This window comes from Anser brachyrhynchus (genome assembly GCF_964034855.1).
Source record: "Anser brachyrhynchus genome assembly, chromosome: 14".
Taxonomy (NCBI): Eukaryota; Metazoa; Chordata; class Aves; order Anseriformes; family Anatidae; genus Anser; species Anser brachyrhynchus.
Genome location: NC_137709.1, coordinates 19,899,365 through 19,924,609, shown reverse-complemented (window position 1 = coordinate 19,924,609; position 25,245 = coordinate 19,899,365). Strand labels below are relative to the sequence as shown.

The 25,245-nt window shown below is 39.6% G+C and overlaps 1 protein-coding gene across 3 annotated transcripts in view; it reads right to left on the bottom strand.

Moving 5' to 3' along the window:
• Positions 1 to 25,245, bottom strand: part of IL12B (interleukin 12B) — a gene marked incomplete at its 3' end in the record, with an annotated part of 149,763 nt that overhangs the window by 119,822 nt on the left and 4,696 nt on the right. The window contains exons 1-4 of one of the 3 annotated variants that reach the window (XR_013939525.1): positions 21,100 to 21,254; positions 16,824 to 17,020; positions 4,993 to 5,042; positions 3,166 to 3,244 (exon numbers count right to left, since the gene is read on the bottom strand). Of the gene's footprint in view, positions 1 to 3,165; positions 3,245 to 4,992; positions 5,043 to 16,823; positions 17,021 to 21,099; positions 21,255 to 25,245 lie in introns of those variants that run through there. The other 2 variants (XR_013939526.1, XR_013939524.1) reach the window with 2 other exon arrangements.

The window sequence follows — 25,245 nt, the reverse complement described above, 5'->3', positions numbered from 1 at the left end:
AGCATGTCATTGCCTTCAGTAGCTGGCAGGTGTCACTCATGGAGGAGGCTAAAAGAAATGCTGTGAGCCTGCTGGCTTTGACAGACAGAGGTTCAAAGGTGCAGCAGAGCTGCCTCTTGGGTTCAGCTTCCAGGAGGTGACAGACAGTGAAGTGCAGCCTCGAGAAAAGAAGGGCCTCCCTTGGGAAAAGCCTTCTGAGAGAGCTTTATCAACCAAAGCATGGCTCCCCACTATCCCATCTGCAGTTAAACTACATTTCGGTCCTGCTGCTTATTATTCTATGGAACTTTCTTGCCAAAAATAACCACGAAAGGGTCAGAAGCTAAGCCAAAGGTCCATCTATGCATGGACAACATTTACTTGTTCACAAAGTTTGCAAAAACATGCACATTACCAGCAGGACTCTGACAGCAGAACTTCAGCATACGGAAAAGAAAATCCACTTTTTCCAACTAAAAATAAACACAAGATGTTCCATTGCTTAATTTAACTAGCAGCATTTCTGATTCTTCCCTTTGAATTTCATAAACCCAAATCTTAAAATAAAGGGTGACAGACAACACAAATCAGGCTGGAGAAAAGGGAGGTCCTGCATTTCAGCCTCAACTTTGCCTCACATAGCTTCAGAAGGTAGGCATCAGCCAGTGCTTTTATTGTGAGCAGCTGTGGGATGGAGGCGGCACTGAACTGAATATAAAGTATCCCTGCAGTTCCCTGCACTGTGAGGAGGGAGCTTGTGCTGCTCTGGAAAGTGCCAATAAAATACTGGATATTTTCTTAGCTTCTCCCCAGTAAGGCCCTGCTTCTGAACACAGCTGAAGACCCTGGATCTTCATAAAACTCATCAAAAGTACAAGGGATGGGTATAGTACAAGCCTTTTGTCATAGTTTTTATTGGTGCAACACCCTCTTCCAGCAGGAAAAAAAAAAAAAAAGGAAAAAAAAACATTATAGGAAGGCAGTAGGAAATACTAAAGATGTTGATTTTTAAACAATCTGTATGCAAAAGCACACTTTTCTCAAGCATTACAGTTTGTTTCTACCCGAATGGTTATTTTACAGACAGATGCATTCACTGAGCTGGACCACCCAGGAAGTCGTGATAGATGGCAGAAGAGAAGCCAAAAGCCACAACTAACTAAGCCACTGACCAGGCATCTCCAGAAAACTGAGGTAGCAGGTTCCCGAGGAGCAGAGGGGCCTTCCCGAGCGTGCAGCAGTCAGAGTTCCCTCTGGAGGCTGCACAAGTCACACTCCAAGGGATAGTGCACAAGAAGAGCTGAGCACCTTGACCAGGAAGATGAGAGTTTCCACACTACTCTACAACAAAGGACATGGTTTACATTTTACGTCAACTCACAGCTTGGAAGATGAAAGTAAGTTTTCTGCTAACACTTCGAGTGGTGACGTTTTTACCCGACGAGGTGTAGAGCAGCACTGCCCGTCATGAAATTACAGAATAGGAAAGTTAAGAGATGTGAATTTCAGTTCAGAATATTCCTCAGACTTCAGCAGAAAAAAAAAAAAAAAAAAGTAGAAAAAATAGTGATACTTTAAAAAAACATTGTATATGTTTATATTGGTCATCCCATTGTGGATGGGACTCTGGCCAAAGCATTTTTCATAGCAACTCTTGTTGCTTCAGGGACAGTAACATCAGCAAAGTACAGTGCCATACTCTTAATTACTCCTCAGTTTTATGAGCTACGTCCCTGTCATATTCATAAAATTATTTCATTTCTGAGTCCTTTAAAACAATTTTTAACTACTTAACCAGCAAATGTTCCTGAAAATAGCTAGAAAATGGCTAGACTTAGATGATGTATTTATGTTTACATTAAAAAGGCATCATAATCGATCAGAATCATTATTATTTAAAAAAAAATATGTTAAATGAAGAAGTTAAATTATTTAAAGCATCACAGTTTTAAGAACATAAATTAAGAAAAATGCAGTATCTAAGAAGTTGTGGAAATAATTTTGGCAATAAAATGACTTCTCAGAAGTAATGAAAAATAAAAAAATTGTTTCCTTAATGATTGTATATTGCCTTCATCAACTTTAAGGTAAAGCGCCTCTGTTTGTTTAATATAATATTCTATATTAAATGCACATGCATACACAACTAATTCCAACATAAAAATTATTTTTGGCCTTTCTCTGCATGCAGATTAATCCATAATTTCTGCAGAAACATTTGGAGCATCTAAAGAAAAGCAGAACATATTCTGCTTTTATCCAAAACATTTTATATCTGTTTAACGCAAATACTCAAAACCACTCTGAGAGTGGGAGGGGGAAATTCGTTCATTGGCTGTAACGGTGGATGGAAAACGTATGTGCTTCAGGGAAAAGGAAATATTTCTAATATGAACTAAGGCATCTGAGGACAAGGGCAGGGGAGAGCAGGGGTCTGTTTGTTGTTGCAAATTTCCTAGAAGACAGCATCTGTAAATATGTTATGTCTACTCATAACTAATAACACAGAAAGTGCAAAGTTGAAAAGAGTGGGAAAAACTCTTCGGCATTCAGATACAGAGTTCATCAGATATTTGGTAAATACAAGCTATTGTGAATCTCCTGCCAACAATATACTTTCTAAAAAGTAGTACATGGAATTGCTTGCAGTGAATCCAGGCTCCCTAAAAGCTGGGAAAGGCCTTTCTTGCAGAACACAAATAAGGCGTTTCAAAGAGAAGACTACCCAGAAGAAAATACATCTTTTTCAAACAACGGCGGTTCATTTCGTAACAGTGAGATCCATCTGCCCAGAACAAATACAGGAGTGTCACCGCTAGAAAATCGCTGCTCTGTATATCTCTGGTTCAGCCTCACCATCCCCACCACCCTGCCCCAGCCTGAAGCAGGACCAGCCTCACCATTAGATCTGGCTTCACAGTCAGGACGTGTTGCCCAGGGCTATGCCTCTTCAAGGTGTGAATGTCTTGGAGGATGGAGATTCCCCTTCCTCCCAGGGCAAACAGTTCTAATTTAAATGCCAGTTATATGGAGCTGCACGTGTGCGCACAGCTCAATAACAGAGAAAATACAATGCTTTTCAAAGAGTGGAGCAGTGCCGTAGTGGAATTATAGACAGGGAGAAGCTCAAGTGCTGGGACACCTTGGCAGCATCTGTAAGAAGCTGAATTGACAGCTGTGCCTTACCTTGGTAATGAACATCTCTAGCTTTATTCAGCCTTTCCGAAGATTGCTGTGTGTTCCAGATGTATCTGTGCTAGGAGACCTGGGAAAAGGAGACGTCTATCAGACGAGAAAACTTAACTCTTAATGACAGGTTTGGTGGGCAGTAACCTTCTGTTAATTAATGTAATATTAATATGCAAATTAGAAAACTGCTTAACAGAAGAAAATCCAAGCAAAGCTTATTCTGCTTGTGCATACAAATCATTTCATATTATGCAGTCTACTTAGTCCTTGAATGCTAATGTTAAACAAAGGGACAGATCCCTGCAATATCTCTATACTGGCAGGTGCTTCCAGCTCCTGGTACAACAGATGAGTTGTTATTTTATGCTCCCCTGTGCTGAAAACCAGCAAGGTTAATCTGAAGAGCAAATGGGAAGATTTATGAAGACAAGACAAATAAAAAACCTCCCTCAGAAGATCAGGAAAAGAAATACTTACAATGAGAGGCAAGATTATCTAAACTCAAGTTATATTTTTTACTTGGTTAGACAACAGGGATGTGGAGTAAATGGTGTGGAAATTAAGTACATTTATTTTAGAAAATTAATTAGAAAATCACTTTCAAATGGGGTTATAGGTATGTGGAAGGATTATCTGATTGAGATAACTGAGACAAAAGCACTGGAATCATTCCTGAATCCCATTAGGTTTAAATAAATTAAGACTGTGAACAAACATGCCAGGAAGAATGTAAAGACTCTGGCTCCTGTCCCTGTTATTTTCTTGGGGGCTGTCCTCTAGGGCAATATTTGTGTATCTCTTCTGTTAACTGAACTTTTTCAAAGTCAAGTTTTCTGGTGACCCTGTGTCCAAATATTTACTAGAAAAGAAATAATAAGCTTATATGCAACTGATAAAAGTGATGAAGCTGCCACATTTCATTTCAGAGGGCTACAGAAAATACTTAACCTTGAGAGATATGGTGGGAGGATGTAGGAGGGTGAGATTTTTCTGCTTTAGAATGAAAAACATTATGATGCCTCCCTCTTCCACTGCCAATTACCTTTATTCCTCCATTTAAGGGTTACCTCTCCCTGGTTGAGAAACATCTCCAGTGGTAATTCTGTTAATATGTAAACCTCCTTTGGGCACATATTGCTTCAGAAATGTTAAAAATAGGAAAGACTGTTCAGATCCTACACTCAAACCCCAGCCCAGTCAAGGTCATTATATCTCATCCAGTAATTCCTGAACAGAGCTCAACAGACTGCAGCTGAATTTAAGACTGTACCATAGACAGACATCACTCTGTAATTAATAGCCCTCTAAGACGAAGAAAACACCAGATCTCCCAGAAGCTGTTTCGGGGTCTCATTACTCTCATCGATAACATTATTTGCATTTCTTCACTTCTTGATCTTTTATTTATTATGCAAGTGAGGAAGGGAAAAACATTTTCTTTGAGCCAAAAGTTACACAACTCGTTCTGGAATCGTTGGCCAAGTTGTATCTCAGTTTTCTGTCACACTGTAGAGCATGAATCATGGACTGTAAACCTTCAGTTAGTTTTTTCTTTCAAGATAACACTTACTATCTGACAGAGCAATCCAAGAAGCGGTGAGGAAGAATGCTTAGTTCTGAAAATATTTTTTAATAATATGTGAGCTGATAAAACTCTCATGTTATTATAGAGAAAGGTGCAAGAAATTTGACAATGAACAACCACCTTCTTCCCAAGACAATTTATATCATGAAGCATGAGGGTTACTGCTTTTCAAAATTGTATTAATTTGTTTTTAGTATGATGCTATCATTATTCATATCGAGTATATTAATAAGACAAACCTTTGGGTGTAGTATCTGATGGTATTGAAGTCCTGAGACAGCTGTATGGGCTGTGGGGAATAAAACAACCCATCAACTCCAACCCTTTTCCATTAGATAACCAGAATAGTATGTGCACAATAGGCTTCCTTTGTCAAGAGCCATGACACGATGATCTTGTTTTTAATTTAGTGCTGACCCAGATGTGAGCACACAATAAAGGATGATATGGAAAACTCCTTATGCTCCCTTTCATGAGCTCAGCTTTGTATTTAACTGAATGATGTCATCCCAGGGGTAATGAAGATACAAACATCATCAGCTATCTTGAAATTCCTAGCATGCAGTTGTTTATTGGATAGTTTATTTTGTTTTTACCAGCTTAAAAAAATAGCAGCATCCCTCAACAGGCTGTCCTAACTGTGATTCAGTGAGCTTCAGTTTAAATTCAGAAGAATTAACATTCCCTGGTTTCCAGGTTTATCCTGAAAACAACTTTTGAATGAGCAACATATGCAGTTATCTATAAAAATACGTCAGAAGGATGCTTGGGATATGTATCCTTCAGCAGTGACAAACACCCATTTCTCTTACCCCATGCCTGGCATACTTTCTGTGTGACATTCAAAAAAAAACAAACAAACAAACAAAAAAAAACAATGTCAACCAGTGACCCACAAAAGAGCTCCTGGGGGACTGGAGGAGGTAGAAGAAATGGAGCTGCTCTCTGAAATATTTGCTATTAGAAATGGCCATAATGAGGTGACAGAGGCTTCCTTGGGATCTGTGCAAATTGATAAAAACCACAATAAATATTTCATAATGCTCAATTTACAAGGCATTTTCATGGAAAGTGGTCAAACTTAAGTATCCTGCCCTGCAACTTTGCCAACAGTTCAGGGTACAACCAGATTAAGGTGACAGTGTACGCGTAATTCTGCTTGCGTTCACACAGCAACTTTTGTGCCTTCAGAATGTGCCCTCTCTCTCATCAGTTGTTTTAGGGCAGTGCTCTGGAACATTCTCGCAGTCTGCCTTTGCCAGGAAGCATAGGCTTTATGAAAGTTGATTTATTCTTTACTTTTTCTCTCCTGTTGATCATTTTCCTGTGTTTGTTCTGTGCTCCCGATAGGAGAATTGCTGGTTTGTAACTTAGGCACAGTGGCACAATGTGGACTCTGCGTGTTGGCAATCACACTAAGCTGGCCAGCACATTCAAAGAGGGTGTTTTGGTCAATATTGTTGTATACGGGTGGTTGGGAAATTAAAGAAGTGAAAATGGGTAGAATTAGACAGGGATTTAATTTGTGCCAGCACCCAATAGTCAAATACAGAACATTTCTATTAGATCAAGGCCCTGAGTTCAGGTGAGGCTACTATTGCACAAAACAAACTTACTCTTGCCTAGTGACCCCACTGGATCTAAGAGAAACAGGTTTGTGACTCCAGGCAGGATAGAGGAAAGGAGAAAGCTTCAAAAACAGAGGAACCATGAATCCATCCTACTGCCCCTTCACACTGCCAGTGAACAGAAGGTGTACCTCAGTGCATCACGCGTCCCATTCAAGGTCATGGGATCTTCTATACTACAGCCAACTAGGAAACTGCACTCTGAAGTGGGTTAGAAACATGTAAAAGACGTGCTGGAGGTCACCACTTTGATTATGCGGGAAAGTTCACTGGCAGTGCTTTGAGCACGGAATTGGGAAAACCGTATTTATCAGGGCCTTTGGAAACAGCCAGTAAATAAGAGGCTCTCCACCTGAACACAGGCACGTTTAGCACAAGCAGTTCCTAAATATCAAATTATACACCGTATTTCTGACTCTCCATAACATTTAGCTGCACAGTGACAACTGAGGCATAAATACAGTCAGAGTCTTCACGATACCAGTTTTCTGTTGTCGCTTTTTAATTCAAAGCCCACGTACACTTTTTAACTTGTCATAAATCCAATAAAAATTGGTACTTCTGATTTTCCTTAGAAAATATACCATAGGCTCCAATTTGCAAGTTTTACAAATTGCTGTAACTACAGCAAAAGACACGTTCAACAAAGCAGTTTTAGGGCTTCATAAAGACCAAGCTGACTTCAACAACCCCTTCCCAGCCACCATTAGAGAACTGAGCTCCAAACATTCAGAAAGCTCGCCATGACAAAGAAAAATGCCAGATGCTTTCTTAAGAGCAGCACTCAAGTATTTACTGTTCACGACACCAGATATTTATGATTTTTGAAAGATATGGTGGAAAATAATAGTTGCTGGCCTGAGCAAGTTTCCATGACAACTGCTTGCATCACTGCAATGCTTTCTGTTTTATATTTTGGTCACTCACTCAACTTTAAATAGAGGGCTGTTCCATAAATCACCGAATTATGCTTGAAGCACGTTGGTAAAGCATTGGACAAATCAGCTTGCCAGGCAGCCTACTTTTTCTAGCAATACAAAACTGACTGAAGAGGTGCTGAAAGAAACTGATTAACGAGCTAAAAGTAGTATTTGATACTGCGTGTTCACAAGCTGTCAGTGAGCCGCTGGGTCAGCAACGCGAGGCTTACCCAGCGCAATGGGCAGCATATGGCTCCAGCTGTTCTGCAGGATGGAGCACAAGTTCCTGGCCTCACTGCTCCAGCACTGATTTGTATGAAAACATCATTGTGAAGAAAAAAAAAAAGACAAACCCACATGATCCCAAAATATTTAACTCTTTTTTGCCTTAGCTCTTCAATTTATTTTAATTGTAAATGATCTTGCTTTAGGAGCAAAGAACCCACTTATCCACCAGTGTTTGAGCACCAGACAATGTGCTGAGATTGTGCCATGGCAGAATGAAAATAAAGCAAATTTTAAAATATTTTATTGACACTATAAAATTTAAATACCCAGTACACTGGACTTAGAGTGAAAAAAGTACTTAGCATTATAAAAGCATCAGGAATTGGAAGAGCTATTACTTTGCTGTGAAATCAAGATGTTTAATACTTCGCAGTGGTGTTATTTTATTTCTCTGGTTTCCTTTTGCATCTTTTTAATATAGTTTATTCGTATTACTGTAGTTAGTTATAAGACTGTAAGCATTTTTCAGCTAAATATTGCTAAAAATTTATTATTAGAAAAAGACATCTGAAATTTCTAAAGCCACCTCAGTAGCCAAAATGCCTAGTGGCACTAATTTTAATGGAGAGAAATTTCCAGCCTTACAAAACACAAATTTGCAATCTAATTTTGCAAAGAAGCTGTATATATTTTTAAATTAGGTTCTAGTTTAATAAAAATATTAAGAAGTTGCGGCAGTATTTTCTCCTCAACAATTTTTGTTAACAGTACCAGAGCATAGCTGTAACTAAGGCTCAGTTGGTACTCGCATATGAAATCCTCAGAGTATTTAACTTCATGAAGTCATTACGTTTGGATTGATTTTTTTTTCTGCAAATTTTCCACCAAAATTGATTTTTTAAGCCATTTTGAGGACTGTGTGCTTTAGCAGACCTTTTTTTTTTTTTTTTGACAGACTATGTCACTTTTGCCAGTTATCTCTCAAACTGGAAAATAAAATAAGAACACTGCCCCTGAACTGATGCAACTTTAAACTGGAGGTTTGATGAGCATATGTATTGAAGAATCAGGTGTCAAGATTTTTGCACAGAATCTCAAAACCCTTCCCTTGGCTGGAATTTTGTTGTGGACTGTCTTCTTCAGCAATCCCCCTCTTGCCCCTTTGGCAAGACAGCTGCTGCTGAAAGTCATGGATCTGCTGCTGCAGAAGGAATATTTACACAGACAAGGAGCCCCCACTCTGGAAAAGCTCAAGGAATGTGCTACAAAGAGCTGGTCACCACAAGTGGCATGGGGGGAGCAAAGCAGGAATGCCCAGGCATTGAATCTTCCAAAACAGTTATGAGGAAGCATCTAGCAAAAATTAGCAGAGAGCAGATTCAAAATAACTGTCCTTATAACTGTCCCTATTGTGAGCTGGAATTCCTTGCCATGGGATGCTGCAGATGCTAGAAGCGTGTATGAATTGAAATGTAATTGAAAAATTCCCGGGAGAAAATCCATTAAAGACTCATATCAGCTGTGAATGCAATGTCTGCTATTTTCTCATTTCTTTTCCCCGGGACTGATCCCTAAGCAAAATTAGATATAATTTTTACTTTCTTTCCTTTACCTTAGTTGTGCATATGCAGCTTTTACACCACTTTGCAGAAGAGCACTTTCTACGCCTTTCCAATGAAAGGGCCTGAAGGCAAGCACAGTGGAAGAGCAAGGACAGGATGCTGAAGAATTGCAGGGGGAATTGGATCCTCCTTTTCTCTTTAGAAAACTTAAGCTTAAGGAAGTCAAGTTTGCTCCAAGAATCTAAGTGGACTGTTCTCTGGACAAAATCCTACCCTGCGTTTGCTCAGGATCAGACAGCAAAAAGGACCACCACATGAGAAGAAACGCTGGCTACAGAGAAATGGCTTTGAACTGCTGGTTTGCTCACCAGGACAAAGTGGCACAGGCAGATTTAGCAGGCAGAGCTGATGTGTTTGAACAAGTCAAAAATCAGGAAGTGTGAGGATGGAATCAAAACCTACTGAGCAGCAAAGCAGAATTCATGCATTATCAAGAAACTGCATTTCATCTGCCTTATAGGAACCAAATATAGCAAGTAACAGTTATGGATTTACTAGACAACCTTTGTAAGCCTATGAAAATATGATTCATTGTCAGACATCTTTTGAAGATGAACCTTGACTTCATTTCTTTTTAATGGATGCTGACCCTGATAACCTGACTGATGCTTTTCTGAGGAAAGGCCTGGGTCTGTAGTTTCCGTGGTGCCATCAGGTCTGCATTGAAGGGTCCATGCACTTGCCAGTATTTGCAGTTGTAAAGGAAACACTGCAAAGGTTTAAAAATTGTCGTCATCATCATCCTTATCAGGTTTTCTGAAAGATTGTGAAATGTAAATTGAACACAATCTGTGGTGGGCAGGCAATGAGAAAAGCTTGCTAATAAATGTCCTCGCTTCTGATGTACAGGATGGTACATTACTTAGTTACTTGGCTACTCAGAAACGTCTGTGTGTTTAAGTTCTACCACATGTCCTGTGCTATACCTCTGTATCAATGGTATTTCACTTAATATTAGTAGTTATGGTATAAGATAAAAACAGGTAGCAAGCGAGGAAGAGGAAGCTTTTCCGTATTTGAAATAACATCTGGGGCACTTACAGCTTGTGAAAGACACATTTCTCTTCTGAGTTATGGGACTGAAGCAGAGGCTAGTTTGTGCTCTGCAGTGCAGCCAGTCCAGCAAGTCTTTCTCTGAGCAGCCAGGGCCAGGAGCAGATGGAGACCCAAGGGTTCCAGCAGGACACAATTGCAGGGCAATTCCTAGTAATGTCTTTTAAGAACATTTCTCTCTTCTGTGACCCTAAGGCACTACCTTCCAGAAAGTTTCTTACTTTCACTAAATGGTAGAGATTGAAAACAGCACCAGTAGAATTCTTAGAAATATTTTTTTGCATTGACTGTTATCATGGGTCATGCATTATCTGCCATGCAATGTTGCAACCTCTTTCCTTTCAGTAGAAGGGAAGCAATACTGTTTTCCAAAACACTGCCTAACTAAGGAGTTCCTGGAAAAAAAATGGAGCCCTTATGGCTGCAGAAGAATGTTGTGCCACTTGAACTGAAAACAAAACAAAATCAAGCTACTGACCATACTGTCTTGCTGTACGTTACTGTTAATTCAGTTTACAGAGTTCAGCGGCTCAGTATGTAAACTAATCAACTTGGAAGAAGTTATGCTAAGTTATGCTATGGGATTTTTCAGCCTACAGTCAACAATGAGCAAATGAACAGGCCTCTTCAAGATGCTTTGTGAATAAGCAGCATTCCTGTTTGCTTGCACTGGATATTTAACAGGTAACAGATTCAACAGTTAAAGCGTAATGCAAACACCACTTCAAACAGCTCACACCATGCTGTCTCATATTGAAGAGCCACCTTTAAATATCACCTCAGTGCATTCAACTCATGAGTTGCCCTTTCTGAACTCCTAAAACTTATCAAAGGCTACCACAGAAAAGAAGCTTGGCCTTCGTGGTTGAACTAGTCCATTGTAAAAATACACAGCCTAAGCCTGATCGTGCTATTGACTCTGTAGGGACGAGTTTCAGTCTGTCAGTTACACATCAAAGTATTTCTGCAGTAATGGAATTTTCCAGGTGTCAGGCAGATTAATTATAAAACAGAAAGGAATGACAGTATCTAGGAGTATTTCAGCCACCACATTTCCAATACGCAGCATCCAATTTCATTTCACAAGTCACAGAACGCAATTTGTCCAGGCTTTCCAAACCTGACTCAGACTCCCAGGTATTATGATACAATAAATGTAATAATTACCCATGATGGCACTGTCTTGAAAGAAATGTATACGACAAAGGTAGATTTTATTGTTTTCTTTGTTTCTGTGGTTCTTGCACTCACATGCAGAATTGTCTTTTAAATGTAGATCGAATTTGTCATTACAAGCATCTTAAATATCTGTCCTAAAAATATTGTGTCATTGACACATAAATACAAGTATTTAATACTTATAATAGAAATGCATTTGCTGGATTCCCTGCAAATGTTTGATAGCTTATGTGTTTAATTAAACTGCTTAGCTGAAATTTAGCCGTGTACATGACCCGAAGTCACTAGCTCTTCTCCAGAAATGGCCAATGTACTTAAAATTCTGCTCTTGAAAAATGTTCAGTGCTTGCAGGCAACTCTGCCAACCGTGCCAAAACCACAGAAAGTTGAACTTCCTAGAGCAGAGCCCTGGACGATACATAGTATAAAACAGCATGCAGATACAGTAGGATATTCTGTTCTAATTAAGCCATCAAATTATTTCCATTATTAAATATAATCTAGTTATTTCCCTAGCTGATGTTCGAAGGTTTTCAAAATTCCAGTTTGTAAAATTTCACTTTCTGGAGTGAACTAATTTGATCATTGTCCCCTTTCTATACATCCTGCTATGGATGTGCACAAACCTTTGCGTTTAATTTTTAAATGACAGTGTTCAAGTAGATTGAAAATATCTGATTTATCCTTCCAAAATGCATCTATCTCATGGTTCAGGTGAACTTAGTGAAAGGACTATTTCCCAAAATAACATTTAAACTAACTGCAGAAGTATTCCTGAGAGCTCATTTTGAATAAGCAGTTCTCCCTATTGACACCGACTCCCCAAGTCCTATCAGCCCTGCACAGGCTCTGCACCTTGCCCCCGAGCCGTGCACATCAGGCCCGAGGACAAGCAAGTCCCCGACAAACTCTAGCACACTTCTCCAAGTGCATTCAAAGCTTAGGAGAGAAAAAAAGAAATCAGCCTAACGCTCACTTCATTGAGATAAACTTCTAGGGCAGTTAGGGTCAGCAAAAAAAAAAAAAAAAAGCAACTGTGAACAGAACCCTTCAGAACCTTTTCATTGTTTTTTTTGTTGTTTGTTTCTTTGTTTTAATTATTATTTATTTTTACCTATTTGTTTTGTTTTGTTTTTCAATCAATGGGATTATTTAATAAAATACTTTCACAAAAGCATGCTGCTTTTTGACAGAAGATACTGGTGTTTGAGTTACTAATTACATTTTACTGACTGTAAAATTTATGCTTAAATGTTGTGGTTTTTTTTTTTAATTTTGCACTTGTACATAGTAGAAAAATATTACAAACAATATTGAATTAATTGTTTGTCCATGACCCTCACAAACTTCTGCTATCTTGGATGACGTTACACTCCCCATATCTAATGCTTGCTCAATATGAAATTTTAATAATGTGTCTGTTTACAGTTTATAACATGGTAGAAAATGTTCGTTTTCTTAGATTTTGGGAGTGAGCATTTGTTTTATCCTGAAAGGATGAGAAAGAAGAGAAGACAGAAAAGTTGCCATTTTTTATCTGTGTTCAGCCTCTTAAATTCATGTATTATTAAACTTGATATTTGCAAGGTCTTCCGCAAGTGCCTTGTAGTTCAGGTGTCCCTTTGCTCTCTCCTGGCCCTTGAACGTGCAGCAACAATGTTGCAGTAAATTTCTATTTCTGCTTCCAGGCAGGCTCACGGTACAAGAAGAATATTTTTCCTTATAATTTATTTTAGGCCCTGAGTAAAGCTAGTACCGCAGAACCACAAACAGGAAAACATAACACGGGGAAGGGAAGAAATTAATTCACATTTTCAAAAAATGCACTTACTCATCAATAACTATTGTATCTGTACTGTCGCTTATGTTCCACACAAACCTGTCCATAAGCCTGAGGAATGAAAATGAAACTTTGGGGTGGCTATTGTGCACGATTGCTTTAACTGGATGGTTATGCATTACCATGTGAACAGATGGGTGCATTGACTGATGGCACATTCGGCTATTGCTTATAACTCTAGGCCAAACTGACATTCAAATTCCCTTCCCAAATACTTCATGGGGTATTTTTCAGCATCCTTATGTACATATTCGCACTCTCTCTGCCACGTCCTGGCACCCCGCAGCCTGTGCTCAGCCCCTGTCTACATCCCATAGCTCACGCTGGGGACTGTGCTGTCTCCCAGCTTGGCAGCAGGCTATCACTAAGAAAGCTGATTTCACAGCTGTCTTGTCTCCTTATCCCACCTCCTTTCTGCTCAGCGCCCACAGTGTTTAAAAGGCAAGTAAAAATAATATAGCTGGGCTCCAAATGTTATTGACACAACCAGCCCTGTGCTTACTTGGAATAATGATGTATGTGTCTGCCTTGGCTATGGTGCCAAATCCAGTTATTTTCTTGCAAGTTGCATAGTATGTCCTTAAGGCCCCTGTTGTGCAATTATGTGTTGAAAAGAAAGTTTCTAGGCTACATGTTTCTGGTGAAAGGTTTGAAAACACAAGAAGCCTTATAACCTAAGGTTCCAAAAAAGGCAATTAAAATTAAAATAAAAACCCCGTGCTGTTTTCTTTTTTCTTTCTCTAAAATGTTTCCATTTTATCTTTCATGGTGTGAAGAAGACTTCTGCAGTTGTCTGGTACACCACAGTTTCTGAATCATTCTTTCTTCTTCTGCCTGTTAGTTGATACCATACAAGTGAAGCCTTGGAGAGAAATCTTTCCTCCCCTTTTATACTTCACATTATCTTACACCTACCAATATAAATTATCCTTTCTGGAATTATCCTGAAAAAAATGAGTAATAATTCACATCAAAATTTCAGGACTGGCTTTTGGTGCTGGATACGTAATTTTTTACATGCATTTGAGAAAAAAGTTCAACACTGTGCATAAATATGTCTAGAAGTTTCTCTCCGCTTTGTGGACACTGCACTGGCTGGGAATCTAGCAGTTTCCAAATCTGAACCTGCTTTGTTGAATTTGATTACATCAGCTCCCTTGGACATAACCACCATTCCTATATCACTGAACTTTGTGCTTAAACACAGCTAGAGATGGAATTACATCGAGCACTATCAGTACACGGAGCCTTTCTTATCAGGGACTCCGAACCATAAACCCCAGTGGTAAGTCAAAACCTACTAAGATGCATCTGAATGACATGAAAAAATACTGCTCTGGCCTGCTTCACTGTTAATCACACATTTCTGAAATCCCAGAAGTTCAAGGAGGTTAACTATGGCTTTTAAGTTACACCAAACCAGCCTGCTTTGACACATTGGGAGCAGACTTGAAGACACTGGCTAAATTCATTTGATCCCAGTAATTCCCACAGAGCACCTAAGACACGCATCACTTTGCATCATGCAGCGCATCTTGGCCATGCCCAGGAGCTGTTCATCAAGTTGCAGGTTATAACAGCAGATTTTAGTATCTACTGCCTTAATTAAACTGTCTAAGCTAATCATTGATTTATTTACTATTTCTCCCCTAAGATACAGCTAAATATGGCTGTAATACAGACTTTCCTATAAATTAAATTATTATTTTGAAATTTAAGGGTTGCTGCTGCGACATGACTGATCAACAACAGAAAACAGGCATGGTTTAAAATAAGCCTACAGCTTTATACTTCGGAAGTCAGGTTTATCAATTTAACGTTGGTTATCTCAAGCTATACAATTAGTTCATTGTCTGGGCACCCTCTACAACAATGAGGAGATGCACTGTAAAGGACACCTCCACTCCTGCAAGTCAGGATGGGGTGACTCTCAACCCAGTGAGATTTCTGAGTGTGGCTGTTCCCAAGGAAAAGCCTCTGGGTGCAGCGTGGGGGTGACCAGCCACATTCAGAGGTCACTCCGAGTTCAGTTCCACTCTTTGCTCATCACTCCAAAACAAAACGTTATTTTTATGGCAGTGTCAATTTCTCACACACACACATACACACACACAAAAGCATTTTAAATATGAGAAGTATAAATCCTATCCATTGCATGCAAGACAGTAGTTTGAGTGCAGTACATCACTTCATGCTGTAATTGAAATCACTGCACTTCCACAGATACTGAGTTGAATTATGTACTGCAACTGAAAACTGATAAGGAGATTCCTTTGCACTTATAGGAGCAATAACACTTAATCCATTTATGTCCTACTACATGTTCACCAGATATTCCCCTCCTTCAGGTATCTTTCACTAAAGGACCCAGCCAGCACAGTCCTGATGGAGGTCCCGGAAGACAATGAGCAGGCAAGACAAGCTGTCTCAGATTAGAACACTAGTTCTCTTCTGGGCCATTTTAGCATGCTAGGAAAAATGCATCCATAGAGATAGGGGTAAGGAGTTATGACCATTTCAGAATGCAGGCATAGACAGAGAAGTAAATTTACAAGGGTATACTGAACTCAAATGTGAGTAGTCAGCTTGCCAACAGGAAGATATTTTATCCTGTTACTACAGGGCACTTATGGAAGCTGTTATGATTCATATATGAACTTGTGAAAGAAATTATTATTATTATTAATAGTATGTGAACAGTAGGGCTTTGGTTCTTGATCTTTATCACTGGCAATTTCTTTCTTAGCTCCCTAGAATTTACCAAAAGCAAAATGTGTGCCCATCTAAATGTGCAAAAAGCACACTACTTGCTGTCCTCTGGTTCTTAATGAAACTGTAACTCCAGTACTCATCCAAAAGCAAAATGTGACCCTTTGTATATTAACTACATTTATGAGGCACTTGGTAATCCAAGACAAGACATGTTTGCTGAAATGTAAAACAATAAGCTGTCGGGAAGGGTTGGTGAAGGTCTTCTGTACAGTGTGGCATAACAGCACTCAGCAGTTTCAAAGTAATTTGCATCACTTCAGGAAGCCCATTTATGTTGGTGTTAAACAGAACTTTTTTCTGCATTTCAGGAGGTGGGACATACAAGTAGACAGGCTCAAGACAGTTTTTGTAAAGTTTTTTTTCATCTGCAGAAGTGTATCATCTCCCTGCTCTACGTCAATGACAGCAAAGTATTCCATTCAGTTCTAACAGGCCTCCACTCTAACGCACCCTCCCTTCTTCCCTATGTCCAGCTGTCACTCAGTTCGAATGACGTTGTTATTCCAGTTGTCAAGGTTTTAGAAGGGCAATACCAAAAAAGGTATTCAGATTGGAAAATATGTTATGTGTTCTTGGAACTGCCTATAACTGGTGACCTCATGACTTTAAATATAAACGTGGAAACTTAAGAATTTATCTGAAGGAATAGTATGATTTCATGCACGTTTTGTCAATCATGCTCAGTTAGAGTGACTCAAGAAGAGTTCTTGTTTCGTTCCTTTTTTTTCTTAGAATTTGCTTCTCTGTACTTGAGAGCACTGAAGGGAGCGGGCCAGCACCCGCACGCACACACTTCTCCACCAGGCCCCTCATGCTCTCTGGCCTTACCTCAGAGCGGCTCTGCCAACATGCCTCAGTCTCCCCTTGCAGGTCCTTACTCCTCCTCCACCTGCCCTGTTAGTCCTTCTCACTCACTCTGCACTGGGATGCTGTCCAGGACTATAAAACAGGTCTGTAACAGCACTACAGCTGACTTCTCCAGAATATCAGCGTGGGCGAGACCAAAGGTCCACTGCACTCAGTATCTGCAACACCAGATGTGTAGGAAAGGGCTGTTAGCAGCAGGGTGGGCAGAGGGGGACTCTTCCCAGTCCCACAAGCACTATAGCACATCTTTAGCTCACATGCACCTCCACATGTCCTTACTTCCATATGTTCTTAGTACAAGTTGGCTCAGAAACAAGTTGCAACAAGGTGGCTCTCTACAACATCATGAACACTGCAGCCTTTTACAAATTGCTTCATAAATATAGCTACCAGTCCCAAAGCCACGGTTACTTCCACACACCACATCTCGGGATGCTTACAGAGATGCAAACACGAGACAGCTTCCAACGACTGAAGCCATTACTTCTGTTTTGGGAGAAAACGAGACAGGACAGGTCAAGTGTGCTGCCCCCTGCCCGAGGCTGCTGAACGAGGAGCTGCTGCTGCTGCCCAGCCGTGGGGAGCCGCAGGGCCGCGGGGCTCTGCCCACATGCACCAAAGAAGAGGCACGAGCACGGGCACTGACCACGGTCTCCTGCAGAGCTTTCCCCTGCAGACAGGGCAACCAGCAGGGAAAATCCCCTTCATTATAGACCCGCATGGACAGCGCACAGGGAACAGCGGAGTTTGGTGTAAAAACTCCAGGTGTTCCCAATTTGACTGCAGTTCATGCCTGACTGTAGCCCCAGGGAAGAAAGACCGTGATTACTTGCATCAGCATGCATGGATGGAAGGAGCCAATTTCACTTTACCCTTTGTTTGAGCTGAGTTGAGGGGGATTTCTCATTGCAGTAGCACTGACGGAATAACTATGCCTGTCCCTGTGCCCACATGTACCCCACCGTGCACACCGCATGGCAGGATAAAGGTTTTCTTACTCCTAGTAATCACTGAACTGCCTGGGTTTAGCTTTAAACAGTCAATGGTTGCTTGTGTTTCCTGAACAAGGTTGCAGATGTTTAATAAATATAACATGTTCCTAGAATAAATAATTTAAATAAATCTGGATTCTTAATAGACAATATGTACAGAGGCAAAAAATATTTTAATTTCTTTGTCTCTCTGATTCCTGGTTTGTTATATTTTTGAACTTGTAATTTCATTTCCCGTTCCTTATTTATATTGTTCAGTACACAACCCCTGAACTATGCTTTGCCTTTCGATGAGCGTTCCCTCTGGTAAAAACATCAGTACAACGGGCCAAACAGCCACTGTCAACTGAGCTGGTTCCTGTAGCTGGAAGCAGAGTTGCTCTTATTAGTGCAATTAACTTTGGTAGCTTAGAAGAACATGCACCCTTGCAGATCTACAGTACGCAGCTGATGATTAAATTCCAAAAAATTCATTTCACTAAGACATTTTGTTCTATTCCAGTTCTCCTGGGATGATCACATGGTCATTCAGAAATTGTTGATATGCTCTATTCTGTCTTAAAAGGACCTGAGAAAGCTCCTAATACAGGGACATGAATTATTTCTTTTTAATCAGACTACAACAGACATTCTAAAAATAGCTGAGGAGAAAACAACAGCTTCTTAAAAGCCAAAAACGTAAAGTAAACAATAGATAAACCTAGCAGAGGATCAAAACCAGCACATGCCAAAAAATAAAATCAGATTCTCCCCCACCCAAACAAACAAAAAACAAAAGCAAAGAAAAGGAAAAAAAGAGGTGTAAAGTGTCACTGGAGACAGTCATGAAGGCTGATAAAGTCAGAAGTGCACAAAAACAAGGGCAGAATAACATCTTCAGCCAGACACAGAGAAAAAGGGAAATCTGGCTGTGGAGAGCATTTATCTTTGTGTACCCATCATCGGTACAGAGGCACCAATTCCTTCAACATATTTGCTAAATTTATGTACCTTGTGGGCACCAGATATTCAATGATTGTTCAGATCTTTCATATTAAACCACCAAATAGGTGAGATTTGTCCTGGCACCGCTGGACATATCAACACTGTTTCTTTGAATCATAGTCATTATGCATTCAGTGGAAGAAACAGTTACTGGCCTGAAGAAAAACAAAGTTAACTGACAGGCACTTCTGTGCAATGGCAAGTGATTGGAATGGCCTCTAAGTCTCACCTGACTGTTAAATAAAAAAGGTAAGCCCTTGAAAGTCTGTTGAAGCTTTAGCACAGACAAGTTAAAAATTGGCCCTCAAGGGAAGTGATATTCCTGGATATTCACAAAAGAAAATCTTGATTTTTTTTTTTTGTCATTGAAAAACTGCTTGAAAAGCAGATAATTTTCTGATGAAAGCTAGTTTTGACCCCCCCCAAAAAAAAAAAAATTGTCTAAATTTGAGTGAGCACTCTGTTCTTCTAGTCTATTTTTCCTTGTCACGCTGCCATCATCCCCTCCTTTCAACTCTTTTCTCTTGCTTATTTAAAAACAAAACTAAAAAGCCTCTGGAATAACCTTTAGTTTCTTGTCTGACCAAGGGGACTGCTTCAGTTCTATTGGTCTTTGCTTACAAGCATTGCCTTGACAGTTCACACCAGGTCTTCTACAAGAAAAAATTGTTCTGTCTCCATGCCTTAGACTGTAAACATTTTACAACAGGGACTGACTCACTTTTTTTCTGTTGAAGAGGATTCTTATTCTGCTTCATGAACTATATATCTCTGTTCATATACTGGATATATAGATTTACGGCACAAAGATACTGAAGAACTGCAAATCTTATTTACAACTCAATGTATATTCCCTGTTTTGTAATCACATGACATTATCAATCAAATTAAATGTTTAGCTGAAATTTCAGTCTAGCTGAAATTAAATAATACTTTTTTTTTTTTTGGAAACTCTCACCTGTAGCCAAATGTCAGTCATTGTGGTATGCTTGCTTGGAAAGAACAGAAGACTCTTTCCAACAGAGATACTTCTACCCATTGGTGAGAGGTAAAATAAAAGACCCAGTTGCCTTAAAACTGAAACAAGCAAATAAATTTTCTTCTGCCCCAAGCCCTACCTAAACCTCAAAAAATGTTAACATCTCACATGTGTCAAGAGGGTTATTTATGAAACTATTTGCTTGTCAGCCACTGCAGTACATTCTGTCCCTTTGCTAAGATACTGTAAATTCATGAATGATGAGTAAAAGTCTTACTTTGGCAGAAAAATTTATATTTATCTGAAAAAGAAAATTATCAGCCTGCTTCAATGCTGAGATAGTCTTTCAATGACTAGTGGTAGACAATTATACCACGCTCTCTCCCTGTGCTAGGGAGAGACAGATGCTGGGAGTGCAGTAAAGGATTTCAGTTTGGCTAAAGCAGATTTTCTGCCTTAACAGCTTCAATTTTTTCTTCTAGTGCTAAGTTTACAGGCTTTGTGCACATGCTTTCTATTGTGGCAACTTACGGACAACTGCAACACCCTCCTGCAGAGAGCTGGGTGCTAAAAGCACCGTGTTCGCCAGCCTGTCCCGCAGCTTCTGTGCGCCGGTGCCCAAGCAGGAGAAAGCAGCGCTCTCCACTTGTAAAGCTGGGCTTGTAGCTCACTTACTGCACTCCCAGCCGATGGGCTCTGGGCTGAAACTTCTTACTGACAGGTTTTCATGTAACAGCCAAACTCTTTATGCCTCTCTTTAGCAGTCTGAGCCAGAAAAAGGCTGGTGTCTGGAGATGACGGTACGTGTGACTAACTCCATAAACCAGGCTCACCAATAAACCAGGCACACAGATGCTTTCACTAAAGCACAATATGTTTTGCTGCTGTTTAGGGGAGCTGATGATCGGAAACCGGATGAATTTCCACAGCCAGCACTAGGCTGGACTCAGTGATCCAGTTGTCCATCTGCCCATTCAAAGTGCAAGTGAAACGCAAGATGTTTTTCAAAGAAACAGAGAGAAACAGGCTGCTGTTTGAGCACAGCTGTAAATGGCTCTCCTCTGAAAAGATCAAACAGAAAGGACAGGAGACCACGTTTATGCTACATCCCGAACATCTCCCTAGGTGAACAGTGTAGAATGGACTCCCCTGAAGCTCATCTCCACATTTCAAAGGGACAACAATTGGACCCTAGTTTTCTCCATTTTTCTTTTAAGCCAGAGCATAAGAATAAAGCATGCCAGTTAAAAATAAAAAATTGCAAGAATGTTCTGCAGTTCACCTCAGTAATTCATCCCAAATGGTGGATGCTCCTAGGACAGCACGGATCCAGAAGCACTACAGAATGAGCCTTCCTCATGACAATGCCCCCTCATCAACGCGGGCTCCAACCAGGAACGGTGGTCTCCTCCCAGAAACTCTCATCAGTGAACTGGTGTACACTTGAGACCGGAATGGGAAAAGTTGATCTAATTAAGTTTCCATTAATGGAATGTTAACCTCTTTGCTCATCAGAAAGAATGTGGATTGTGACTTTATAAATACATGTCTGTAATTATAATCATAATACTTTATAAAGAAGAACAGCCATCCTGGCTGGAAATTAGCTGTAAATTTCCATGCAAACCTGTAATCTATATTAAGTGAATGTAAGTTTGGTACATGTTATCAAACAGTCAGATGTAAATTTGGGTAATGCACTCAAGTAGTCACTTACTAACAATAAATAGAATGTTAAAAAATAATTAAAAAAAAAAAAAAAAAAGCTTTCCATGGGACTGAGCACAATTCCAGCTCATTAAATTCTCATTTTTTAATGCAATGTTTGTTCTCGTTATTTATCTTTATTTCATAACAGAACACTTGTTCTCATGAAAACATAACCTTGTTCTCACACCCTTTCACTGTGCATGCCAAACTTGTTTCTAACATATTTAATTTTGCTGGTAATCCACTACAACTTGGAAAAAGCAGTTACTGAATGACATGAGGGAGCCATAAACTTTAGCATAGGATGATCTCAATGCCAACAAGTTATCTGTAGCATTTGTTACAAAGTTAGCTGAGCTTCTGACCATCTGAAAAACAACCACTGATGAAATTCTAACAGAAACAAACACATATTTACTGTTATCAGAAAATCTTCAATATTTTGACAGGGAAGCAACCTCAGATTTATAAGCATTTTCCCACAGTGCAGACATTTTATAAAATGCAATAACCAGGTAAAATCACATTTGTAGCTTAGAAGAGGTGTGTATATATATCTATATATATATATTTGTATTTTTCACAATTTATGCAAAATAGAACAGTTATTCTTTCATGGAACCACCAATAGAAAGAGGATGTGCTTAGGGAGAGGACTGGATGTGTGTGAAGGACTAGCTGATGATTTCCAAATCTCAGCTCTGCGTAGCAAACCCTGTGCTCTGTAAGTCCGAAGAGCACCATTTTCAACACTCCCAAGGTCAAAGTCTGGGAAGAGATCCCTGAGAACCTCAAGAGTTTTCACCAGTTTTCCCAGTGCTGTAGATTCTTCTCTTTCCAGTTTGACAACGAATTTAGATTCCTTTTCCTTATTTATGGATTTTAAACAAACAAAACTTCACCCACACAATATGCAATACCCATGAGATATAACTGAGGCCAGTGTCTTAGATCTGCAAATCTAACCAATAAATTATCCTTGACCTCCCATACATTTAACAGAAAACAAAACCCAATAAAACTTCCTGGGACGTTAATAGAGACATACTTTGCCATTTCAGAGTTGCTTCCAAATATAGTTTTAGACCACTCCACACCAAAAGGAAACACAGCAATTGAGGTGACTCAAGAATTATCTTCAGTGTACGTAAGTACACTTTAATGCTGCTTTGCACAGTAGTGATGCAGAACAGCTGTGCAAACGGAGAACCATACATTATTGCTTCCACTCAGAAATAAAAGGGGGTCTGAGCCAAGCTCTCATCGCCAAGTACCATTTTGATACTCAAACTCCTCGCCTTTTCTTTTTTCCTCCCTCTCTTCATTCAAATTTCATTTCCTTAAAATTAGTATGTTTAAAATTCAAGTCTCATTCTTGTGTCTTAGCCCATTTCTAATCAATACCTGTTGTACTATTTTCTTGTTTTCCATTTCACTGAGCAAAACAGAGTGCTGATCTGTCCATCTTCTGCGACAGATATGAAGCTAAAAAACAATATCATCTTCTTTATTCAATCACCTACAAAACGATGGGCATTGCACCCTGTTTTTCATCTATCATCGAATTTCATTCTGGTTGGAACATTTTAATAACAAAAGATATTGAGAATCCCTACAATTGGTGAATATTCATTAATGCAAAATCACATAGCAATTCCTTATAATTATATGATGTGTCCAAAGCATTGACCATTGAAGGAAATTATAATTAAAGTTATTAAAATGAATTAGAAAAGGAGCCAGTAATTACATCACAGTTGCTGGAATGTAAAATTACTCTGAAATTGAACAATACGGGTGGTTCTTCCAGAAATGGGAAGGTTGGCAACATTTCTTACTTATGGCCATTCAAAAGTTAAGGTAACTTTTATGGTAAGACTTTGTCTTTAATAAAAATACTTGAATAAAATTCTATACCCAAGAAAACATTTCTAAGATATTTATCCTGCTGAGTTTTTTGTTTTGCTTTGTTTTATTTATTTTTCTTCCTGCAAAACACATATGAGAATAGAATAGTTCGGTTGGAAGGGACCTATAAAGATCATCAATTCCAACTGCCTGAGCACTTCAGAGCTAACCAAAAGTTAAGCATATTATTGAAGGCATTATCCAAATGCCTTTTGAACACTGGCAGGCATGGGGCATCAATCACCTCGCCAGGAAGCTTATTCCAGTGTTTTTTACACTCAGCTTCAAGTCTTTCTTGTACAAGAGAGACCACTGCTTAAACAGGTCTCGCAGAGCTCCATGGCAGGCAATTCTGCCGCAAGGAAATCCAGCGGCAGCTCCCAGACTTGAGAGCAACTAGAGGTAGATTGCTCTGCCTTGCTGAGAAAGCAAGCTAAAATTTGCTGGCTGTTAGCAAATAACTTGAGCCCACCAAGGCAGATCTCCCACTTGCTCCTCCACATCAGGCACTGTTTGCTCTCCCGAACATTCTTCCAGAAATCATTTACATTTTTTAAATGAATCAGTTCAGTGGAAAGTTGAGTCCCATACACATGAAAAGAAAATTTTAATGACTACTTCTCTAAAAGTTGAGTGCATCCTCGTTTGTGTAGACAACCAACAAATTAATCCGAGTCATCAGAAAACTCAGTGCTCCACTATGAACCTCTGAAAAGGAAGATGTGTCCATGCAGAAGCTAGGTGGAATATCTCATTTTCCTGGTTATAATGAAGTCAGTCTGTCATTTTTCAATGACATCCCAGAGATGGGTAGACCAAAAATGGTAGAATTCTTATAAAAACAGAAATTAACTATCTTTTAAGACTTCCAAGACATTAACTACCTGTGATTTAAACACAAAAACATGAAACACATTATGCTATAGGGCCACAAGAGACTAAATTATATCCTTATGAGTAACAAAATCATTTCAATGCTGTTCTTGTGACTACTAATGGACATACTGATTCACTGTCCATTGCTAAAATAGTAATGGAAAAACATTCCTGTGCAGAAAAAAAGAAAACAGAAACTCCAGAAAAATCCCTTTCTCAGCCATGAGTAAAGGAAAACTCTAAGTAATACAACTCCAATTAACCATGCTGCACAATGCTTAGGATTTGTGTTTAGTTCCTGTATGAATACAGTAGAAGATCTGGTCTGTACTGTGGTCAATTCAGAAGTTACAGAACCCAGTCCCTTGGGTTTTGTTTCCTAGTCTGACTGGTAATTGTGCAGGCAAAAACAGTAAGATGGAGTCTGGACTGATGAGGACCTGCAGGTCTGGACAGCTACAGAGAAGTCTGCAGAACAGGCTTATCTATTCTGTGCTCACATCCTTCTCTGTTCCTTATCTCTGATTTATTACCTCACTTGAGTTTTATTTTTTTCAGTCAGATCTTCTCACCAGCCTCTCACAGAAGCGTATGTGCAGGTCCTTGTCTCCCAGGGCTTTCTCCTTCCTGACACCTTGCTCCCAAATGAATGCTGTCCTACTCTCCAGCATCCCTTCACCCAGAGCGAGACGGAAGCAAATCAGAGCTCCAGTACCTTGGAGGGATCAGACACAACCAATCTGCGCATGAGAGAGCTCCCAAGGAAGAGCCTAACTCTTACTATAACAGCCTTATAATCCTCCTGTCCGGGGAATGACTATGTGACACATAACCATTATTCCTGCTGCCATACCTGACAGCTGGCCAATGGCTCCTGAAAGCCTGGAAAAAAATGCTAAGGTTAACCACAGTCAGAAGGAACTTGCTGCAGTTG